At 50.3% G+C, this 6,517-nt stretch overlaps 1 pseudogene; it reads left to right on the forward strand.

Annotated features, from left to right (window-relative positions):
* Positions 1 to 6,402: 6,402 nt before the first annotated feature.
* The window catches only part of LOC122067548, a 1,761-nt pseudogene continuing 1,646 nt past the window's right edge, over positions 6,403 to 6,517 (forward strand).

A 6,517-nucleotide genomic window follows, 5' to 3' on the forward strand; every position in this document is an offset into this window, starting at 1 on the left:
TCACAAGAAAGGATCACCACCTACTAGCAAAGGGTTGCGAGGCATTGTAATTCCAAAGTCCGAAAAAACAAGTTCAGAATGGGTGATCTCGTCCTCAGAAGGACAGAGGTATCGGACCCGAGGCATCAAGGAAAGCTAGCTCCGAATTGGAAAGGTCCTTATAGAGTCTCAAGGATAATACGACCAGGGTCCTATCACTTGGAGACTACGGAGGGAGAAAAGGTACCCCGATCATAGAACTCAATGAATTTGAGGAAGTTTTACCAGTAGAAGTAACATTTACGTTTACATTTACATTTCGTGAATTTTTTTGAGAGCACTTCCAAGTTGTAAATTTTCACCTCTTAAATATATGAGCGGGCTTATGGCAATCACTTCCAAATGGTTGTAAATATAAGGCACTACCTTCGGTCGGGCACTCAGCCGAAGCCAAGAAAACATGACCGAAAGACGGGCCTTGGGAGCTCAGCCCAAGGTAGAGCAGACCTGACCCCAGAACTTAGATAGGACCCTAGTTGGGAGCCGATGACAGGCAGGCCTTATGGAGGAAGGTATCCAAACCTCCACCCGTAGGCCGAAAATCTGAAACACCCAAACGAGTTTGGTATCGGGTTTCGATATTGCAAAAAAGAACTTGAATGAAAGCCTCGACTTTCATACCTTACCTTAGGCCGAAAATCTGGAAAATCACTTCGGATCCGGAATCGGTCCTTAGGATTGCAAAAAAAAAAAAAGAGAAAAAAGAGTAGTCGGGAAGACAACATAAAAAGAAGGAAGCACTTTATTCATGAAGCCCGAAGGCAAAATTTACATGAAGCCCAAAGGCAAAATTTACATAAAGCCCGAAGGCCAAAATTACAAAAAAAATCCAAGGCTAAGTTACAAGGTAACCTCATGGAGCGTCTGTTGGAGGGATGGCCTCGTCCCCGGCATAGTCGGCAACATCAGCATCGGAGTCTCCTCTCCCGGGAGTAAGGGGGACCTCACGAGAAGCATCGGCCCCCTCCCTCGCTGCCGCTATCCTTGCCATCTGTGACCTCGGTGGCAGTGGGAGCTGCATCGGTGTCCTCAAAGATAAGGCCACTCCCCTCGAAGGACATCTCAGGATGATGTTCGAGGACCCAGTCTTGAACATCGATGGCGCCCATGATGAATCCGGGGGTGATGGCACGCTTTACCACCTCCCTAAAGTCCTCAGAGGACTTGTAGCTCTCGATGGCTCGGGTTTTGACCTCCTTCAGCTTCGTCGCCATCTGCGCCTCCAGCTCTCGAAGCTTTCGATTGCTCTCCTACTGTGCTCGAAGGAGGCCAGCCTCCAAGTTTTCCACTTTCTCAAGGAGAACCGTGCGCTCCTTATTGGTTCCTGGCCAAAGCTTCGGCACGGAGAGTAAGCTGGCCGACTTGGTTCTGAGCCTGAAAGAGATCAACAGTTTAAAAAAAAAAAGAACAAGAAGAAGAAGAATAGATTTTTATGAGGGACGAAGACCGAAGCTTACCGCTGCCATAAATATGCAAGTACTTGTTATCATGGCTTTTGTCCCTTAGTTTCAGGCCTCGGCCACGTCTCCGGGCAGGCTCCCCTTCTGGACGAGCTCTCGGGAAACACACCAGATGGTCAATGTCTCACCTTTCTTAATGGACCATCGAGGGACGAACCCAACTTTGGCCCGAGTATAACTGCCTCTCGGACTTCGGAAGTCAGCGCCGGGGGAGGAGGCCCTCGGAGGTGATGCGCCACGACATGGGGCCTCAAGCACCTGAACTGCCTCGGCGGTAGGGCCTTCAGATCTAAGCTTCTTCCTTGGGAGGGCCTGTGAAGTCAAGGCCACTCTTTTCTTGCCTTTCGGCTGCTTCTTCTGGGCATCTCAGCCTTAGCCTCCTTCAGTTGGGCCTGCCTCTCGGCTGCGGCTGCTCTTGCTTCAGCTCTCGAAATTTGCACTCCAGAAAAAAAAGGATAAAGATCAGTACGAGAATGCTAAATCCGAAACAAAAGCAGTTACAAACCTAGGACTCACCCGGGCTAAGCCTGAACAGGAACAGGAAGGCATCCGACTGAAGGCTATTGGACTTGACAGGTAGACGGAGGGTCTTAGCCATCGACAATGACTTTGCATCCTCCCCAAAGAGGGCAGGTGCAGAGTTCACGTCCTTCAGGTCTGGGATGTCCCAAGTATTACCTAAGGGGAACCCTTCGGATACCCTCACGAAGAAGAACTTCAACTTTCAACCGTGTATCGAGGTTGGGTATCGGTTCAAAAATCGGAGGTCTTTCCTAGGGTAGAAGTAATACCAGCTCGAGTCCCCCTTGCTGGAACCGAGACAAATAGTTGAGGAAGAGTGGAAGGGAGAGAGGTCTCCCCATCCAAGAGAAGAAGACAATGAAACTAAGGACTTGCCGCCAACCGTTCGGCGTCAGCTGGCCTGGAGAGATGCCGTAGTACCGAAACACCTGACTGAAGAAAGGGTGAAGGGGGAGCCAAAGCCCGGCCTTGAAGGCAACCCGATAGAAGCAAAGCTCCTCCAGATTTTGATATCTTGCCCTATCTTCTGGCCTCAGTACCCGAAGGACAAACTCGTCCGGTATACTACATAGCAAGCGGAGCTCCATTAACTCCTCTTCGGTCATTGTTGAAACTATATTCCGCGCTTCGACCTCCAGGGACTCGTTCAACTGGGCCCTGGAGTCGAGAAGCCCCTCCTTAATGCCTTCACCGCTCATGTCATTGGCGGTAGAAGACGCGGAGACATCCGAAGATGTGGATGTGGAGGATGAGTCCGAGGACATCCCTTGGACTCGATCGAGACTACGAAGCCTAGAGACCGCACCCTTAGATGACGAGGGGTCACTACCTAAAGAGCTGGACATGACTTACTTTTGAATGACTAGCCGAACCAAAGGGCTGAGGAAGTTAAGGACGAAGGACGAATGGTTAGAGAAATGAGTAGAAGATGAGAAAATGAAAGAGCATACCACTATTTATAGGCGGCAGGGCGTCAATAAGACTCCCCAGCATCATTAAATGCTATATATGTCATCTTCATGCGATTCCTAAAGTACACACAAGAAAATCACACGAGCGTATCGCCACAACCAGACTCGCACAGACTTGATCAAAGGTCAGGTCCTTGGTTAGGGGCTCGGGCCAAGGCCGAGTGGACCTGACTGAAGGTCACAACCTCGGTTGGGGGCTCAGACCAAGGCCGAGTGGACCTGTCAGAAGGTCACAAACTCGGTTGAGGGCTCAGGCAAAGGCCGAGTGGACCTGACCAAAGGTCACAACCTCGGTTGGAGGCTTAGACAAAAGCCGAGTGGACCTGACCGAAGGTCAAAACCTCGGTTGGGGGCTCAGGCCAAGGCCGAGTGGACCTGACCGAAGGTCACAAACTCGGTTGGGGCCTCAGGCAAAAGCCGAGTGGACCTGACCGAAGGTCACAACCTCAGTTGGGGGCTCAGGTAAAAGCCAAGTGGACCTAAACAAAGGTCAAAACCTCGGTAAGGGCTCCGACCAAGGTCGAGTGGACCTGACCCAAGGTCATAACCTCGGTTGGGGGCTCAGGCCAAGGGCGAGTGGACTTGACCCAAGGTCACAAACTCAGTTGGGGGCTCAAACAAAGGCCGAGTGGACCTGACTGAAGGTCACAACCTCGGTTGAGGGCACAGGGCAATGCCGAGTGGACCTGACCGAAGGTCACAAACTCGGTTGGGGGCTCAGGCAAAGGCCGAGTGGACCTGACCGAAGCTCACAACCTCGGTTGGGGGCACAGGCTAAGGCCGAGTGGACCTGATCGAAGATCACAAACTCGATTGGGGGCTCAGGCAAAGGCCAAGTGGACCTGACCGAAGGTCACAACCTCGGTTGGGGGCTCAGGTAAAAGCCAAGAGGACCTGACCAAAGGTCAAAACCTCGGTTGGGGGCTCAGGCAAAAGCCAAGAGGACCTGACCAAAGGTCAAAACCTCGGTAGGGGCTCAGGCCAAGGCCGAGTGGACCTGACCCAAGGTCACAACCTCGGTTGGGGGCTCAGGCCAAGGCCGAGTGGACCTGACTAAAGGTCACAACCTCGGTTGGGGGCACAGGCCAATGCCGAATGGACCTGACCGAAGGTCACAAACTCGGTTGGGGGCTCAGGCAAAGGCCGAGTGGACCTGACCGAAGGTCACAAACTCGATTGGGGGCTCAGGCCAAGGCCTAGTGGACCTGATCGAAGGTCACAAACTCGGTTGGGGGCTCAGGAAAAGGTCGAGTGGACCTGATTGAAGGTCAAAACCTCAGTTAGGGGCTCAAGCCAAGGTCGAGTGGACCTGATCGAAGGTCACAAACTCTATTGGGGGCTCAGGCAAAGGCCGAGTGGATCTGACCGAAGGTCACAACCTCGGTTGGGGGCACAGGCCAATGCTGAGTGGACCTGACCGAAGGTCACAAACTCGATTGGGGGCTCAGGAAAAGGCCCAGTGGACCTGACCGAAGGTCATAACCTCGGTTGGGGGCGCAGGCCAAGGCCGATTGGACCTGACCGAAGGTCGCAAACTCGGTTGGGGGCTCAGGCAAAGGTCGAGTGGACTTGACCAAAAGTCACAACCTCGGTTGGGAGCTCGGGCCAAGGCCGAGTGGACCTGACCGAAGGTCACAACATCAGTTCGGAGTCCAAGCCCAGACTAAATGACCTGGCCGAAAGTCTCGATCACGGGCAAAACTAAAGCCGAGGCCGAAGGAATAAGGCCTACGGTCGCATAGAGGAGAAAAAATGACGAAAGATATGATTACTCCCATAGGAAGAGCCTCCTGATGGGAGTAAGGGGGCTACTGATACGGCCAAATTGATTGCCTAGTAGGGTAAGAACACGTGGCATCTAAGGGAAAGACGTGTGTCACCCACATGGTGGAGGTGGCAAAGATTCTGACCATGCCAAACGCATGAAGAGAATATTCCTCATGAGGGGGATAGGACGTATCTGGGTAGGACTCGAAAAGGAAAGGAGGCAGACCCGAGGGGGATTCCTCCGAGGAAAAGAGAAACCCTAACCCTAAGGAATATAAGAGTGGGCCCCAGAGGAGGAAAAGAGGTAAGCAAAAAGACCCATACCATTACCCCTATCAAACACTATGCGGCCGATCTCTAACTTGGGCGTCGGAGGACTAATCCCGGAGAAACCTCTAGGCCTTTGCCTTCTGTGCTTGTGCAGGATCAGTTCATACGGATTTCCGACCGCAACAAGCGTCATGTCCACTTCAAATTGAAAACGGAACATAACAAACCCTTTACCCAACGATTTCAGCTTGACATCCTCCTTCAGAACCCAAAAACCCTGAACAAAAGCACACAGTGCATCTATCGTAATCACCCTAAAATTTACTCGACCAAGCAACATAACCTGTGCCTTTGCAATTGCTCCAAATACGCTGCCTGAGGTATTTTTATACTCATCAAACTACCCACCGTAACCGGTGATGGTAAATTATCCACCGATGGTAGAGCCATCTGCCTACCCACCGCCGCCGCATAAGAGCATGGAACCATTGCTACTGTGGGGGCCTCATCTATGCTAGGTAAAGAACCTATTGCCTGGATCTCAGTATCCTGTCCTGCTTCAACACCAGAGACCAACAGTGAAGGATCACTAACACCAGGAATAAGATGAGACTCTCCTATGAGGAAAGGATCTCCCACCCACCGATCCAAAAAACCATCACCCTCCCTTACTCATGGATCACCTTCATCATGCTCCGTCAAACCTTCCCTAGGGACAACCCTCCCTTACTCGTGTACCCAACAATAATAACAAAGCCTTATCACAACTTAATGGGATCAATGTATTACAAGGATCCAAACAAGGACAAGGAAATGAAAAAGTAGAAGTGAAAGGAAAGAGATGACTAAAATATAGTAGCAAAATAGAACACAACTAGATGGGATCACCTACCTAGATCCTAGCCCTCCAATCCGTTATATTCGAAGCCGTACTTAGGACAAGGCCTATTATGTGCATGTCATTCCTCTCAACTTTTCTTATAGTAATCTTTAGCTTGCTCTTAGCTCTGGTAGATCTTTCTATCTAGATCAGATCACCCCTCCTCACTAGTGCATCCAATAGTCTCCATTGAACATGGCCATACCATTCAAATGGCTTTCTTAAAGCTTATCATGGATTGGGGCAACTCCCAAATCTACTCTAATATGTTCATTCCTTACCTTATACTTCTAAGTTTTCCCACATACGAGTGTACCCAATATATTTAATTTGTAGAAATTCAGAAATTTAATTTTATAGGCAGAAATAATACAATTTTTTTTAATAGGTACTCGGTATTCCCTAGGGATCCTGATTAGAGGTGCATTTATCTCGAGTCATTACTTCAATCGAAATAATAGAACCTGCCTGCGCCCACCCTCCTCTCTGAAGAATGGAATGCAGAGAAAAGATTATCACCATGTCAAAACTGGTGTCTGGTCATTAGGCTTGGTTACAATATGCACCTTTTCTTGATTGGAAGGGACTTTTTTTTTTTTGGGTTGGGG

The sequence above is a fragment of the Macadamia integrifolia genome, unplaced genomic scaffold (genome assembly GCF_013358625.1).
Source record: "Macadamia integrifolia cultivar HAES 741 unplaced genomic scaffold, SCU_Mint_v3 scaffold2971, whole genome shotgun sequence".
Lineage (NCBI taxonomy): Eukaryota > Viridiplantae > Streptophyta > Magnoliopsida > Proteales > Proteaceae > Macadamia > Macadamia integrifolia.